Below are 17,727 nucleotides of genomic sequence, written 5' to 3' on the forward strand. Positions count from 1 at the left end.
CCTCAGAAGGCAGAGGCTGTGCATTCTCCTCACTTCCACAAGGGGCCTGTGCCTGGTGGGGCACATGGACAGATATAGAGGTAGACATGGGCTTCCTGACTGTAGTCTCACAGCCTGCAGTCCCTGGGCAGGGCCATGCGCACTGTTGGTGGTGAAGGACACTGGACATTCTGCCTGGCAGCTAGGAAGATCTCCAGGAGACTGAAAGAGGCTCCTAAGGGGCTGAAGGCACCGCTGCCAGATCCCCCCGCCCCTGCCTGGGGCTCCTCCAGCCCAGGAAGCTGCCAAAGGCTGAGAAGGAGCTCCCGTAGGCTGGCTGTGCTGGGCCCAGGAGTGGCCTTTCCAGCAGATGGTGGCCTGTGTACCCTGGAGCCCCTACTATGCCCAGGAGTGTGAACAGGCCAGAGCTGGAACAGCAGCTGGCAGGAAGGGTGGTTTCTGTCTGCTGTGTGTGTGGTACAGCCAGAGAAGAGAGTCATGGGACAAGTGGGAAGCAGAGGAGTGGGAACATCCCCCAAAGCACCTTACCCAATTCTCTCAAATCCCCAAATCCCGGGTCAGTGAATGTTGTTCATGCAGATTCCCTCATTTGAATACCTCGATGCCCACAAAACCCAACAGACTCACTCTCTGTGACCTTCAGCCACCAGGAAACACAACTCCTCTGTGCCAGCCCGGGACTTAGTGTTTCCGCATACCTCCCCTCCTGTACTCCTCCAGTCGTAGATGAGGAAAACAAGTGCAAAGAGGCAAATGAACTTGCCATAAAACGACTAAGTGGAAGAACAAGAATTCAAATGCACATTTGTCCAAGAAAATGCAAGCTCTAGACATTCATTGATTCATTGACCATCTTCAGATTCTTTGTCACCATCACTGTGGCCAGGGATTTTCATACCCAGGGTCCTGGTGCCCTATGATGGCTCTACCTGGGGCTCAACCTGGAGATCTGGGAAAGTTCAGGGCTGACTCCTACAAGGGCCTAAGTGGACACCAAGGGAATGAGTCCATGTGTGCCTCTGGCCTGCTGGCTTGTGGTAGATGTGGGGTGTTCTGCTCTACTCCAATGTTCCCACAATGCTTCTTCCTCCCCAGCTGCTAACAGCAGCTGCCTTCTGAGAATATGCCCTTGACCACAAGGGCCTGGGAAATCCCCGCCTGCCCTCCTCTCCATCCACCTGGGGCAGCTTAGCCAATCACTGATTGGTGGGGAGTAGAACTGGCCCATCTCCTTGTCTGAAGACAGGAAAGGCTATGGTATAGTCTAGGCTCCTAAACTTCTCAGGAGACTAGGCTTCTGCAAGACCTTGGCTGAACCCACATGGATGACTGGCATCCTCCTGTACTCATTCTTGCCTTACCCCTGCCTAGTTTCTCCAGACAGCACTGCCCTTTGTACCACTCTTGCCCAGAATCTCCATCAGATTCTGCTCTGGGGAAGCAGATCTGAGACACTCACCTCCTCCAGCTTCCCAGAGCCACTCTTAAACTGCAGGGTGATCGCAGAATGTGCAAACCAGGGAGATAGAAAAGCTACCTGGCAGAGAGCCTTACACACCCCTGGCAGGCAAAAAGGCACCAAGCAAAGACCAACCTGATCTTGGGAAGTTGCTGCTCTGACCCTACAACAGGCTCAGAATCTGGGAGGGCACTACTGGCCTCTTCTGGCTCACGCTGGTCTAGAGAACCAGGCCCTGGGTCAAGGCCACCAGTTAGGAAGCCAACACAGCCTGCAGTTCATCCCATTATACCACAGTGCAGACCAGACGATTCTATAAGCAGTACATAGCTGAGCCTGCCCCATTCTGCTGGAGAATGTTAACAATCTCTCTACATAAAGAGAGACTCATATTGGAGAGAAAATCCAAGAGGTGAAAGTCCCCAAGAGAAGTTGTCATATTAGGAAAAAATAAAACAAACAAAAAAAACTCTCTCAAGGCTGATGCTGGTGGCTCATATCTGTCATCCTAGCTACTCAGGAGACTGATCTGAGGATCGCAGCTCAAAGCCAGCCGGACAGCAATGGTCATGGCACTCTTGTCTCAAACACCAGAAAACCAGAAGTAGCGCTGTGGCTCTAAGTGATAGAGTTCTAGCCTTGAGCATAAGAGCTCAGGGACAGTGCCCAGGCCTTGAGTTCAAGCCCCACGATCACCACCACCAACTAGAACAACCACCACCACCTCTTTAGTAAAGTACTTCTTTAGTAAATAGTCTAAGGATCTTGGATGGTCTAAAGTTTTAAGGTGACACCGTGGCTTAGGGAGAAGGGGCAAATGCTAAATACTGGCAATCACCACATCACCCAGCATCTCCTGTTCCCCCTGATCTCCTGCTATGCAGGAGAGAGGTAACTGGCTGTGAGCACCTCTGGAGAAGAACGGAAGCCAGAGGAACAGCAGATCCTGGTGAACTCATGTACGTGGAGGGTCATGGACACAGAGAGGATAAATACTTTGTCCCAAACAGTGAGCGCATGTTGGACTCCATCCAAGATGGAGAGATAGTCTGACTCTCCTTGGGAATGTGATTAGCATCCCAAGAGCCAAGGTGGGTGGATCAAAAGGAGATGAAAGTCACAGGAGAGTAGGTAAGGAGTCCAGCCTCCCCTGCTGTGGCTGTGGCTTGAGCTGCTACCTCCCCCACCCAGATCCCTCCATAAGCAAGTAGGGAGTGGGTTAAGGTGGAGAATGCCCACAGAAGAGGAAGGGGCACACAGCCCCTCAAGAAGGGTTAGGATGACATTGATGGTGGAAATAGTGGAAGCAATGATGAATGAACCACCAGTTTGTTTGTTTGTTGTGCCAGTACTGGGGCTCACACTCAGGGCCTGGGCACCATCTCTTTTCCACAGCTCCCTTTTCGGCTTTTTGGTGGTTAATTGGAGATAATAATCTGGGGCTGCTGTCTTTGAGACAGGAGTCCACCACGCAGTTTATCCGCCTTTTAATAAATACTCCAAATTCAGGGGGAGGGGAGAGAAAGAATCTCATGGGCTTTTCCTGCACAGGCTGGCTTCAAATTTTGATCTTCAGATCTCAGCTTCCTGAGTAAGTAGGATTACAGACATGTACCCGAACACCTAGCTTGAATCACCAGTTTTGAGTCACCAGAAAAAACAAAGCCTGGAAAGACTGCAGTTGGGGGTAAAAAAAAAAAAAAACCAAACCATAATTGAATGAAAGATTTGTTTCTGGGTAGATCTCAAATCCAAAGTGGAAACAAGATGGGGGCAAGAAGGTGCTAATGCATAGGACAGGAAATGACAAGAGCAGGATTTCTGAGTGCTCTTCAGACCACACAGGAGCTTTCTGAGCCCACCTGTTTAACCCACAGCTGAGGTCTGCCTTCCCCCAGCATGCCTAGCAGCTCCTCTGTATAGATCTTAAAATGCCGACTTTGAAAAAAGCTGGACAGTGAGAGTGGCAAAGCAACGCTAAGGATGGTAAGCAGAGGGCTTGGACAGCCGCATCTGGGTTGCAATATTTACAAGGATGCAGACACTCAGGGAATAAGAGCTAGAGTTTTGAGATCCCTTTCAGACAGGTTTGCTAAGGGCAATACCCCACATGTTTCAAAGCAAATAAATTAACAGATGAAAACTCAGAAGATGTTGGACCACATTCTATGTCTATGTCAATGAGACCACGGGCATTCGTGGGTTTTTTGGCTGCTTGCTTGCACTCAGCCCTGCAGTATATGGTGGAAGGGCCTTCACTCTGTTCCCCCTTCTGTATTATTGGGACATCTCTATTTTTCAGCTATTATAAGGATAAGAAAGATAAATTTACTTAAGTTAGTTTATGTAACCACTTATATAGCTGGGCTCAGTGGCTCATACCTACAATTCCAGCCAGTCTGGAGGTTGAAATTGGGAGGATTGAGATTCAAAGGCAGGAAAAAAGCTAAGGAACCCCCATGTCAGCTAATAGACCATGGTGGTATTCATCTGTTATACTAAGTACACAGGAAGCATAAATAGAAGGATCACAGTCTAGATCCCTGAATGGGGATTAATGCAAGACTATTCAAAAACAATAACAACAACTGAAACAAAAAGGGCTGGGGTTGTGATTTAGGTGGTAGAACACCTGCTTAGTAAGTTTGAGCTCATGAGTTTGAACTCCAGTACTGCAAATTAAAAAATAAGAAGAACATTATAGGCATATATGGAAATATCATAATAAGTACCCTTGTTCAATTAGTACAAAAGATAAGCTATGAAAATTTTCTAGCACATCAAAGATCTTCAAACACAGTCCTCTTTCCTTCTCTCACATCAGAAGAGTAAGCACACATGTGTATGGGGAAAAAGAAGGTGAGTGCTAAACACTGTGGCAACCAGTAAGGGAATGTGTGCAGATTAGGTCTCCAGCAGTGGTAGAGTTCATATGGGGAGAAATGATCATTAGGGACACAAAAAAGTGGAAAGCTTTTCCCATGCAAAGCCAAAGGAAGACAGGAATTTTTAAAGCTTTAAATTTCACAAGGTAGCTCATCCCCAATGTGAAAATGGGAAAGAAGAAAGAAAATGTTGAAGAAAAGATGAGGTTTTAGGGATGGAGAACAAAGCATGTCCCCAGGCTCAGTATGGAAATGACAGAGACCCAAGACCACCTGAACTGTGGAAGTCCGACAGTAAGTATCATTCTTCTGGGAAATTTGCTGGAGGACTTGGGAAGGCCCGAGATCAAGGGTCTAACATATAAAGGAATCGCTTTTATAAGTTCTATAAAATGGCAAAGACAGGAGAGAAAAGGGGCACAGAAACCAGTAGAGGTAGACTTGAGGAGTTAGGGGAGAATATTTTAGAAATAAGTTAGACACAGAACAGAGAATTGTCACACAGCTATTAATGATAAAAAATCAAGGCCAGTTGATAAAAAAAAATAAGAAAATCTTTATAAGAGAGCACACAGGGACAGAGAAACTGGATGAGGAATACTTTGGGCTCTGAGGACTCTTTATTTAGCAAGTCTCCAGATGTAATATTTTTAAATTAATAGAGTATGATAGAGAAGAAAACACAGAAACAGGAGATTGGCCATGTAAAAAGTAGATGTGTCCAGTAGGAAATATCCTTCCTAAATCATATTTTCCAAGGGCTTTAATTCAGCCCCACTAACATATTATTACTAAGAGATTTCCCTGTACACATCATGGTTTGTTTTTGTTTTTGTTTTTGTTGATTGTGGGGCTTGAACTCAGGGCCTGGGCACTGTCTCCGAGCTCTTTTGCTCAAAGCTAGAGCATTACCACTTGGAGCCACAATACTCTGGTTTTCTGGTGGCTAATTGGAAATAAGAGTCTCAAAGACTTTCCTACTCAGACTGTCTTTGAACTGCAATCCTCAGATCTCAGCCTCCTGAGTAGCTAGGATTACAGGCTTGAGCCACCACCACACCATGGTTTTGTTTAAAACCCTCCACTACTGACCCATCAGAGGTGTCTCCAAAGGAAGAAATCAACGGCACTAAGAACATCTGGCCAATCTTGTGACATAAATAAAGCCACCGTCTCTACTACCCAAGTAGTAGATTTGGATTGGCATCTACCTGCACCATTTCTTTTGTTAGAGCATTCAAATCATGTTGGGTGCCCTGTCACAGCTGCATATTGTGTAGATAGATGGAGCCCCAGGCCCTAATTCTGAATGGGGCATGTGGACATACAGACAGCTGTGGAACAAGAGCTCACTGACCAGCAGGGGCAGAGACATTCAGGACTCGCCCCAGAGGAATGCTGGGAAATCACCTGTCCACCCATTCCTCTAACAGACAGAGAAATAGAGGCAGAGGGAGATGAAGTAGCTTGCACAGAGCTATAACACAATGGAAGCTAATATAGAAGATTGTTCAATAGGCTGTTATAGAACTCAGTTTTATTTCTGTAAACAGTTCAGTAGCCTCCACAACAGGCTCCGGCCACATCAGTGGCGTGTCATATTTCAAGGTAAGATTTCTGATATTTTTAGCAAATAGATTCCATGGGTTTAATTATAATGCATCCACTTGTTCTCTCCCTGACCTCATTCTCCACCTTAAAGAATTAGGCAAATTTACCCCCCAAATAAGTCAAAAGCAAGGAAGGCAGGACCAGAGGAAACCAAAGAAACAGATACTCCTCGCAGGTGGTCACAGAGAATCTCCCAACAGGCAGAGATCCTCACTCCCACGCATATCTTATGTCTGATTTCTAGGTGATGAGTGGCCTCTTTTGCATGTTTTAAGCAATATTTATAAATGTTATTCTCTTTTGTCCCCTCCTTCATCATGGACTTACTAGCTCTTTTCTCTGTGTGTGTGTGTGTGTGTGTGTGCAAGCACGCGCACGCGCGCGCACACACACACACACACACACACATGCCAATCTTAGGGCTTGAACTCAGGGCCTGAGTACTATCCCTGAGCTTTCTTGCTCAAGGCTAGTGCCACTTGAGCCACAACTGCATTTCTGGCTTTTTTTGGTGACTAATTGGAGATAAGAGTCTCACAAGTTTTCCTGCCTGGGCTGGTTTCAAATTGCAGTCCTCAGATCTCTGCCTCCTGAGTTGCTAGGATTACAGGCACCAGCCACTAGTGCCTGGCAAATGGTATCTTCTTGTCTCTAAAAGTTTTTTTAAAAATCTTTTTGGCTATCCTTCCCCAAGGATGCCACTGACTGTCCAACTGATCTACTGAGATTAATACTTGGCTCTGCTTTAAAACTTCTATCACCAGACAGAGCACTGGGCGAAGATTCTCCACAAGAATGATGCCAGCTCCCTCTATTTGTTGCCCAAGAGAAAAGCCAGAAGTCCCAGAGACTAAGATCCATCCTGCCACCTTCCCCCAGGCTCCCTTCCCGTTGACTGCCCGCGGAACAACAGCAGGTGGGCAACTGAAGGCAGAATTAGCTCAAGAGTCATTACATGAGGGTGCTCTCAATTGAGTACCCCAGAGTGAACAGTAATTACACATTCCTTCTAGATTACTCTCAGCCTGACACAGGGAAGAAGAGAGTCATGGATGGCTGACCACAATACCCTGAGCGTGCACACGTGCACACAAACACTCAGGCCAGTCACAAGCCTGCATGCAGAATTTCCCCCTAAGAATATGATGGCTGCCGTTCTACAAGTCCCTGAAATAGACAAATCAGCCCTCCTTACAGGCATCAGAAATTGTCCTTTCCTACTCCTCCTCTTCTTTCTGTGCTAAGTACTCTGTGCATTGAAATCAAAATATGTGGCAAGCAAGCACTCACCTCCCCTTGCTCTACACGGGGAAATGGAATTGGCCTGACAGAGAGACTCCGCTGTGGTGACATGAGACTGATTATTTAAACTACTTCCTAAACTAGGCAGTGGTGGCTCACGCTTGTAGTCCTAGCTACTCAGGAGGCTGAGATCTAAGGATCACGGTCTGAAGCCAGCTGAGGTGGAAAGCCCACAAGACCCTATCACCAATGAACTACCCAAAAGCCAGAAGTGGAGCTGTGATTCAAGTGGTAGAGTGCTAGTCTTGAGCACAGAAGCTCAAGGACAGCGCCCAGGCTCTGAGTTCAAACCGCACACACACACACACACACACACACACACACACACACACACACACACACACACACACGACAAAAAAATAAAAAAGAAAGCAAGGAAGTGGTTTTGTGGCTCAAGCGGTAGAGCGCTCACCTTGAGCTGAAGAGTGCAGGGACAGCGCCCAGGCCCAGAGTTCAAGCCCCACGACTGACAAAAAAAAAAGAAAGAAAGAAAGAGGGGGGGGGAGCGAAAGGAGGGAAGGAAGGAAGGGAGGGAGGGAGGGAGGGAGGGAGGGAAGAAGGAAGGAAGGAAGGAAGGAAGGAAGGAAGGAAGGAAGGAAGGAAGGAAGGAAGGAAGGAAGGAAGGAAGGAAGATCAACACCAAAAAATCCCACTTCCTACTTTCATAGCCGTACACCTAGGCAGGGGAAGGCCATTTCCATGAGAGGTTAAAGGCTCAGCAGATCTCCCCAACTCCAAGACAGATAGTGAGAAGACACTCCTGTTTCCTCACCCTACTGAGCTACACAGAAGGACCAGGGTGTCTTTATTTTCTTGTGCTGGTACTGGGGCTTGAACTCAAGGCCTTGCATTCTCATTTAGCTTTTTCACTCAAGGCTGGTGCTCTACCATTTGGGTCACAGCTCCACATTTGGCTTTTTGCTGATTAATTTGGAATTAGACATTTCTACCCCAGCTCACTTCAAACAGTTATCCACAGATCTCAGCCACCTGAGTGGCTGGGATTATAGGCATGAGCCACCAGCGCCTGGCTTCCAGGATGACTTTAAATCACCTCCAGAGCAGTATCTTCTACCATCTTTGTCAGCTGTCCAGAGAGACTTCAAGAGGCATGTAAAGACTTTGAAGATTTCTTCAGCCTTGAACTTTTGGGCTGGACCCCACAGCAGAGGCACTGCCAGCTTGTTCCCCAGTGAGCTCAGAGGACTTTCACGGGTCTCCCAGAATCCTCCCCACTTCACAAAAGAGGTGCTGTCATCACCGCCATTTCATTGGGGGTAAGGTAGAGCCATAGGAACTCTGCCCATGGTCAGGGCTGGCACAAGGCAGACGAAGGGCCCCTGGCTTGGCTCTAAATGGCTTCTTAGCAGTCACCCTCAGGGTTTAATATGAAACAGGTAAGCCATTTCTAGTTTTAAAGGAATATTTCTTCTCTGGTTTTATTTGCGCTTCGCACCAATCCTAGGAGAGGCTCAGCAGGGAGTTGGCTATCTTTCCATTTCAGAGAACTTTTCATATCTCTTCCATATGTTTTGTGCATTCTGGTACCAGGGCTTGAACTCAGGGCCTTGTACTCTCACCGCCTTTGCTTGCTCATGGCTGGTGCTCTACTACCTGAGCCATGCCTCTAGTTTGAGATGCAGAGTATTGGGCCAGCTGAGGAAGCATGTTAGCTACAGTGATCCCAAGGACCCGCAGGGGTTGATGCAAGGCATCACCCCTGCTACACCCCAACCACGCTGTTGCTTTTGGATACATCAGAGGACTGAGCAAAACTAGACACCTGGCATGACAGCCTCTGGCCTTGGATGCCTGGATTCTGGCCTCTGGTCTCTCGGGACGCATGGAAGCCTGGTGCAGGTGCTGAGTGAAGAAGGTGAGAAAGCGAGGCACAATGAGCAGACAGAAAGTTGAAAGTAGCAGCTCCACAAGTTAAACACAAAGCAAAAGTCCTGGACCCATGTTTCCAAACAGGTAGCCCGTACAAGGTTTCCACTAACTCCTATGATGCTTCGGGATGGTGAGGCGGGGTGTGGGAGGGAACAACAGAGAACAAGCCAAAGGGCAAAGGCGGTAAGGCCTCAAAGTACAGGAAAAGTGGCATCAGAGTCCACAGTCTTGGCTGGGAAGGGCATCGGCTGACTTCTCATTATTATGTTATGTTTGAGTCCATTATAGACAACACTTGCAGGCATGTAAACTTTAGAGCTGGAGGGCCCAAGAGGTCCTCCATAACCCCTGGTGCTGGCCAAGGGCATAGCGCTGGAGAGCAGAGGCTACCTCATTACTGCCTCCTTCTCTGCACCTGACTGGCCACCTCAACTCTTTGGATGGAAACAAACCTCACTCAACCTAGAGTCTCTCTCTAGTTGACTTCAGTGTTCACTCTCCTTTTTCTTTCTTTTTTTTTTTTTAAGGTCCAAGTCTGGGATTTGAACTTGGTACCTGATGCTTTCACTCATTGGCTAGTGCTCTACCAACAGAGCCATGCCTCCAACCCCTCAGTGTTCACTCTGTAAGTGTAGAAACTGGGCATCTGTGGCTCACAACTGTAATCCTAACTCCTCAGAAGTCTGAGACTGAGGATTGTGACTTGAAAACAACCCTTGCAGGAAAGTCTATGAGACTCCTATCTCCAATTAATCACCAAAAATCTGGAAGTAGAGCGGTGGTTCAAGTGGTAGAGGGCTAGCCTTGATTTTGAGCCTCAGTACCAGCACATACACACACAAAAAACACAGAAAAAAAAAGTGTGTATTGCCAGATGCCTGTGGCACACGCCTGTAATTCTAGCTACCCAGGAGGCTGAGAACTGAGGATTGCAGTTCTAAGCCAGCCCAGGCAGACAAATCCAAGAGACTCTTATCTTCATTTAACCAGAAAAAAGGCAGAAAGTGGAGGTGTGGTTCAAGTAGTAAAGCGCTATACCTGAGCAAAAAGCCCTAGTACCAACACACACACACACACACACACACACACACACACACAAATGACCAAAATAAATGTATATTCCCAGGAAGTTGCAAAGAGAAGATATAAGAAAGCCTCCACAACCTTGACTGTGCCTTCTCCAGCTGACTTGTGTACACACAAAGCCCACAATTGTACACAAGCTCAGATACACAAGGGGCAGTAGGTCCCTCCTTGAAAGTGATGTAGGAACAAACAATCCATGACACCTTTCTCCTCTCCGTTATCCTGACAGAGACCCTACAACACACACCCACACAAAGCCTCATCAGCAATAATTTCACTCCTGAATATTGCTAGAAAGATCGCTTAGCCAAGCTAATCAATTGTCTCAGCCAGACACGAGTCCCCAAGAGATGCCCAGACTTTTCTTGCTATCATTTAACCCTTGGCAGTCTGAGTTGTTTTATGCCCTGGCTTCTAAATGAGCACTGAAATGCTGTTCTGGGAGGAAGCTGGGACCTAAAATGATGTTCATAACTCGACACCTTTCAAAGGCCTTGTCTGTGCTAATGGAAGCAGACACTCTGGAAGGCTTCAGAGAGAAGGTCTCCCTCTTATGTGCACCTCAGGGACCAGAACACGGGCCTGACAGAGTCTGAACAGCCAGAGGAAGCGGGTACACACAGAAAGGGGAGAGGAGAGAGCCATGACAAATGAGGGAAAGTGTCACAGGAGAGATCCCGGTTTAGCAATTAAATCTGACATCAACTTAGACAAAGCTTCTTTACTGAATAGGATGAAAGTCCTGGGAAGATTCATGCAATATGGATTGACTAGAAGATCTCTCTCTCTCTCTCCCTCTCTCTTTCTCTCAACAGAGGAACGCAGACACAGGAGGGGCAAGGAGAGGAAAGGGCAGGGACAGGGCCCATGGTCAGGGCTCGTGAGCTGGTCTAGCAGTCCAGGCTGGCAGACACACAGAGCTTCATGGTGTGGAGCTCCTATGCTTAGGAGGTGATGCTGCCACTCATTTTGCTCACATTTGTTGAACACACAGTATGTGCCAGACTCTGCCCTAGGCCCCGAGGATGTCTAAGACCAATAGTAACAACCAAAAGGGAGGTAGTGACAACGGAAGTGTTTAGTTTTCTCTTGATTGCAAGGTGAGAGAAAGGGTAGAAATGGCGGGGGGGGGGGGGCGGGGAGGGAGGGTGAGAGGGCGGGGGGCATTCATAGGTGATCCCACTCTCCCTGCTTTGAGCTTCTCAGTGAGAATAGAGGAGAAGGACACATGGCCTTACAGAAGGTGAGTTCTTACAGGGAGGCACACATGAGGCGCTGAGGATTCAGGAGTGGAGGCATCTCGCAAGAGGACATTTCTTACAGGAACTCGGATGATGTCTCTTTGGCTCTGGGGGTTTGTTTGTCAAGCAGTCTTGACAAGAGGGAGGAGGAGAGAAGTCCATCTTTCCAGCCAGGACTGTGAGGGGGTGCAGCAGGAGGGACTGAGAGACCCAGGGACTAATGTGCTTATGGGAATGAATGTGAACCAGGACCCAGACTGTGATCAAACTTGACTTGTACAGAGTAGGAAAGCATTGGCCTTTCCCTGACCTGGGGATGTTGTCCAGAGCCCCACTGCCTCCTCTGCTCTCCCACAGCAGGTTAGAGCTCGAAATCCTTCTAGTCGGAGGGCTTGCCAGCATAGCACTGTGAGCTCTGCCGCCGATGGATAGCAAGTGATCTGCCTGGTGCTTGCCTGCCCAGAACTCAGGAAGCAGGGGCAAAGGCCAAGCAAGAGAAGCAGAAGAGAGGACAAGTGCCCACAGAGTGCTCCTAGTCCCCACATCAGGGACCCCTGCTCTTCCTTCCAAGCTGGAAAAGAACACCTCATCCCAGGAGAGCCAGGCCTGTTTGACAGCCACAAGGCTCCAGCTTTCCCTCTCTTCCACTGGACTCTAGAGAATGATGAGAGACAGGGCCAGAAGGCTCACCTGGGCCTACACTCCTGACCTCGGTCGGCTTGGCTTTAACATTGTTTGACCTTGGCCAAGTTGTGTCTTCTCTCTCCCATCTCTTCTTTCTCCTCCTCCCCTTCTCTCTCCCTTTCCTTCCTCTCTCCCCTCTCTCCCTCGTTCCTTTCCCTCTCGACCTGGGAGGTGTTCACCTGCTTTCACTGGGACAGGAGCCAGAGGTGCGTTGAGATCTTTAGAGGAAGGAGGCAGAGTTAGAGGACCAGGCACCTGAAATCCAATGAGAGACCACAAGGGCTTTTGGATAGAATTCTCCCCATTTCCAGGACAGAGCAGGGAACTCTCTAGCTACTGGTAAATGAAGCCATCCTTTATCTCCTAGTCTTGATTTGGGGTATGGAAAGCACAGAGACCCAGGGTCTACCGGTGAGCGCAGACCCCAGTCTACTCTGGGGTGGAAGAGGAGCTTTTTCTGAACACTTTAGCTGACTGCAGTGTGTTTCCATTTTTGCTTTGTGAACCCATTCCCCACTCTGTCCAGGTCCAGCCTGCCTTGCACATTGCTGAGCAGAAGTGATACAGCAGCCTGCATGTGCTGATGGCTTAACTGGTTTAATTTTTTTTTTCTCCCTCAGCAGCCCTGAGGGGTTTTAACTCTTTCCTCTGGTAGAAACCCAGCTTTTGGAGTTGAATGTTTAAACTCTCACTGGGAGACTCATAAATATTCGGAGTCACTCTCTCCCTCTCTGTTTGATTAGGAAATGAGCCTTTAACTCAATGTAATCCCCAAGCCATTAACAAAAAAGCCCTCAACAGCTCTACTATTAGAATTTCACTCTTAACCCGCTGAGGATTGAATTAGATTAACATAACTACCCACAATCTGAGTTTATTTTCTGTGCCAGATAGAAATGTGTTTTTCAGGAAAGGCCAGGAAAAGGAAGAGGAGGAGGGGAAAAAGGAGTGAGAGAAAGAGGGGGAGGATAATGAAATGCAAAAATAGAGATAAGAAGAAGATGGACAGATATATTGTAGACGTGCAATGATAAAGAGAAACAACTATGCCATGGTCTTTGGTTTAAACACCCTGCCAGCTGCACCCCCTTTTTAATTTATGGGGTATTTGGAGAGACTTCAGCTAGCTAAAACTGTTTGAGTTAGGGGAGCCCTTTCCAGGTATTTGTGATTCCTCCTTCCTGGAGATTGATGGTGCTACACCTGAGCTCACTGTATTCCAGCGCACCTGCTCATTGGCCCTGCTGTTCTCAATTTGGGAGGAGGTCAGGGCTGGATTCCTGCGTGATCCTGGGAGGGAGGCCCCATAAAACAACGGTGCATGCAGCACAGGAATGTTCGTTTACATGCACAGAAGATAAACAACCACAGATCGCAAGGGGTTAGATTCTGCAGACACGAAGTCACAGGCAGCCCCATGACCAATTGCATTTAAGAAATCAGTTTGGAAAAAAAAATGAGTTTGATGGGAGCTCAGACCACATAAAATTAATCGTTATTGAAGCAGAAACTAAATAATCAAAGGCTGCCTTGTGCAAATGTACTGAAGTTCCCCTCACAACTGTATCTCTAAAACTAAGTCCAATGGGGAGGGGGGAGGAATACATCCTGAATGTGAAGATAAAAGCCAGAGCATCACTTCATCAAGCAAGCCCCCAACACATCTTAAAACACCCACTGATAGCTAAGAGAAGGGGCAGTTCCTGCCTACATGGTCCAACAAATATTCTGGATCCTTACTGAGACCACAGCTGACTCTGGAAGGCAAAAACTCTCTTCTGCTGCATTTAATCATGAGCCTAGCCAGCCAGCCACCCCCCCCCCCCCCCTGCCGTACATGCTGGGGAGGAAAGGGAAGAAAAGGATGTGCTCTTGTACTGAAAGGTTAAAAAAATGCCAGACTTTCTCTAAAAAGCCATTGAGCCCCGAAAGTCGTGGAAGTTCAGCTTTGCAAACAGAGGACTGCACAGATTGCTAAACACAATGTCTCAATCACTCGATTCGCAGGAGCTTTAATTAACAATAACCCACCAAATCCCACTCCAGCATTATTGTGGGAAAACCTTTGCAGGATAGATTTAAAACACACACACGCACACACGCGCGCACGCGCGCACACACACACACACACACACACACACACACACACAGAGGCCTTGGAATTGGAATAATAACAGTAATTCATATGTATAAGTCACTTTTCTCTGGATTTCTTGGATTTTAATTCTAATTTGTGTCATTTCCTTCCCCCACCTTCCCCTTTACTCCTTATTCTTAATTTCTTTACTGGTAAATATACTATCTTGACTATATTTCTTTTTCTTTCTTTTCTTGGTGCCAGTCCTGGGACTTGAATTCAAGGCCTGAATGCTGTCTCTGAGGGTTTTTTTTTCCCCCTCAAGGTTGGCACTTTACCACTTGAACCACAGCTCTATTGCTGGCTTTTTGGTAGTTAACTGGAGATAAGAGTCTCACTATCGGGGCTGGCAAGGTGGCTCAGTGGTAGAGTGCTTGCCTTGCATGCATGAGGCCCTGGGTTCGATTCCTCAGCACCATATAAGCAAAAAGAAAAAAGCCGGAAGTGGCGCTGTGGCTCAAGTGGTAGAGTGCTAGCCTTGAGCTGAAGAGGGACAGCACCCAATCCCAGAGTTCAGGCCCCTAACCGGACCCAAAAAAAGTCTCACTATCTTTCCTGTCTGGGCTAGCTTGGAACTGTGATCCTCTGATCTCAGCCTCCAGGGTAGCTAGGATTACAGGTATAAGCCATTGACACTCAGTTCCTTTCTAATTTTCACCCTCATTGGTCCCTTCAAAGCAACAAATACATTAAGGATAGTATTAACGCTAAATAAATGGCAGGTGAAAAAAATTTAAAAACCAAGAAAAAGCAAAGCTTTCCTAAAAGCTAAACTGAAAATAAGATCAAATTGCCTCTCTAAACCTAGTCCATATGCCAATGTTTTTAACTTTTGTCAACCATTTTACTGTTTTAGTCCCTGCCCAAACTAATTCAGGCTTCTTTGTTTTGCTTAATGCTTTTAAATCGTTGGAAAGATTTTCTTTGTTAGGATATTGTTTTCCTAAGAGAATAAAGAACAAATTCTCAGCACTGTAACCATTATATCAGTAAACAGAATCCCTGTTTAGAAAGGGACATATTTAGTTTAGATGGAGTATACATTAACCACCATTGCATTTTCTTTTTGCAAAGTTTAAAGGCTACTATTGCATAAATGCTATACATCGAGTGTCCTCATGTGCAAGGTTCTTGGTTAATATTGCCTGTTGTGCAGACATCCAAATCCCAGAATTCTATAGGAACTTGGTGGCAGGTAAGGCCTGGGGACAGGGTCGGGGAGAGGGCCACCTCCAGAGCCCTCATGGGCACACACAGAGCCTGCAGACCATTGGGATTTCCTGAAACAAGTCCAGCGTTGACAAAACTCAGTAATATTAAGTTTCTCCTGCAGAGTGATGTACTCGGCATTCTCTACACCTGCCTGCCTTCGGTCTTCCTGACAGGTTCTCTCCCCTGCCCAAGTTTGCCTTTCAGAGTTAAGAAAGTACACCCAATGAGTGAGCTGGCCAAAATCTGTGAGCCAACACACGATCAGCAAGCCTCGTCATCTCCATTTCCCACAGCAAACTTGTATCTTGGTGAAGGGAACACAATCTTTTGCTTTTGATATGCTATAGAAAACGCGAACAGATGAAAGCTCTCTCAGAACATGGAAGCTCCCAGGGTGACCCCAAAGTCTGGCAAGACCCCCGTTCATCACCACCTGTCCCCGAGAACCCCCAGTCTTCCCCCTCCATCACCTACCCAAGCTCACCAAAAGCTAGAGCTGCCGACAAAGAAAAGTTTTCACGCTGGGAGACATAACCACCCCGCTGAGCCGCGTGTAGACTTCCCTTGCCCTTTTGATTTACTTACTTTCTCTCTGCGAAAACAAATACAAATAAAAGGGAGCCTATAGCTTCCAAATGAGTGTGTGGAACCGGCCCACCAGCCATTCTGACACCCTCTGACCTTCCGTGACTGTCTGAAAGGGGCAACATTTTCCTCCCCACGCCACGCAGGGGTGCTTTAGTGGATGGAAAACCGGGATGAAAGAGCAGGCATGAGGAGATATTTTTATCAGAGAGAGAGAGTGAGAGAGGGAGAGGGAGAGGGAGAGGGAGGGAGAGGAGGACAGCAAGGCGCAGGGCGGTCTGGGGCGGAGGGAAGGGAGAAGTTGCATTACTTACATGCTTAGGCTGGCTGGAGGACGGGGCGCTGCGGAAGTCACCCTCAGGTGTCCCAGTGGCCGATGACTAGTGGTTCGGCTCCTCCAGCACCAGCTGACAGTCCCCTGTCTGTGTCTCTTTGTGACTAAGGACACAGTACTCCCAACCTATAAATAGATCCCGACTCCGTGATTGATATAACAGGCAGCTGACAAAAAAAAAAATCCCACAATCATAACCAGATCTTAAACAGAGCAGCAGAAGGCTCTGGACTGCCCACCTCGTGGAGTTCCATGCAGACTCCACAGCCACGAAGGGGGACGGGCAGAGGAAAGGAGGGAGTGACATTCCCCTGGGGGTGGGGGGAGGATCGGGGCTGGGTATGTGTGTGTGTGGGGGGGGTGGAGTGAAAGACAATGGCTTCTCTCCTGGTGCAGCCTTACTTGGGGTCACAGGAGAGCTGGTGAGTGATGGGCTGCCCAGAGGGAGGGAGGAGCTCTGCAGGAGGCTCTGACCCCATGAGGGCCAGCCCCCCTGGATCCTGAGCCCTGGCCCTGCCAGGACCTGAGTCAAAGGCCTGAGTTAGGAGCATGTCAGCTCAAGTGCTTTCCACGAAAGTTTCCATCCATCCTGCCAAATTGGGAGTATGTGGGGGGGGGGCGGGGGGGCGGAGGCAGAGGTATGGAGCAGAGGTTTCCTAGCTCAGGGCCAGAGGGCTCGTTGGGGGTCAGGAAGAAGGCACCTGGGTGGTAGGAAGAAGAGGCAGGTGAAGACGCAGGCAGAGGCCTTTGAAAACACAGATGGCATTCTCAGGGAAGAGCTGCCCACAGTCCAAAGCTGTGGAGCTGTCGCCACGGCCTCTGGTTTTTCTAGATGGATTTCCTAGGAGATGAAGCTCTCTGCAAAGATTTCTTTTGGAAAACGATCCCCACTCTTTAGGAGACGGAGGGTCTCTACGGCACATTGCCTGTTCCAGTTTCTGTCAAGTTAGGGCAGCCATCCTGGGGCAAGCAAGTCCCGCTGTGGGAGCTGAGCCAGAGCATGAAGCTTCCAGAGGATGAGAGAGAAAGGACCACAGTGTGGCTGACCAACAACAATCCAGATAAGGAGCCATTACCCCGAGGCTCCCACTTGCTGGACCACACAGGGCCATCTGCCTTAGTTTTCTGGGTGACCTCAGTGTGCTCATTTAGACAGGGTTCCAAGTGACATGCTCCTTCAAGGGGGGTGGTGGGGCCAGCCTCTTGCTGGCGTGGAAGGAACAGGCACTTTATAATCATTACAAAGTCTTGATCATCTTTTTATTTTTATTGTCAAGGTGATGTACAGAGGGGTTACAGTT

General features: G+C 48.0%; 1 protein-coding gene across 1 annotated transcript in view; it reads right to left on the reverse strand.

The window, feature by feature from the left end:
• Positions 1-16,645, reverse strand: part of Esrrb (estrogen related receptor beta) — a 171,377-nt gene extending 154,732 nt beyond the window's left edge. Inside the window, exon 1 of the mRNA XM_042692831.1 lies at positions 16,407-16,645. The gene's annotated coding sequence lies outside the window, so the exon portion shown is untranslated. The remainder of the gene's footprint in view (positions 1-16,406) is intronic.
• Positions 16,646-17,727: the final 1,082 nt, after the last annotated feature.

Source organism: Dipodomys spectabilis, unplaced genomic scaffold (genome assembly GCF_019054845.1).
Source record: "Dipodomys spectabilis isolate Male_0828 unplaced genomic scaffold, ASM1905484v1 ptg000157l, whole genome shotgun sequence".
NCBI lineage: Eukaryota > Metazoa > Chordata > Mammalia > Rodentia > Heteromyidae > Dipodomys > Dipodomys spectabilis.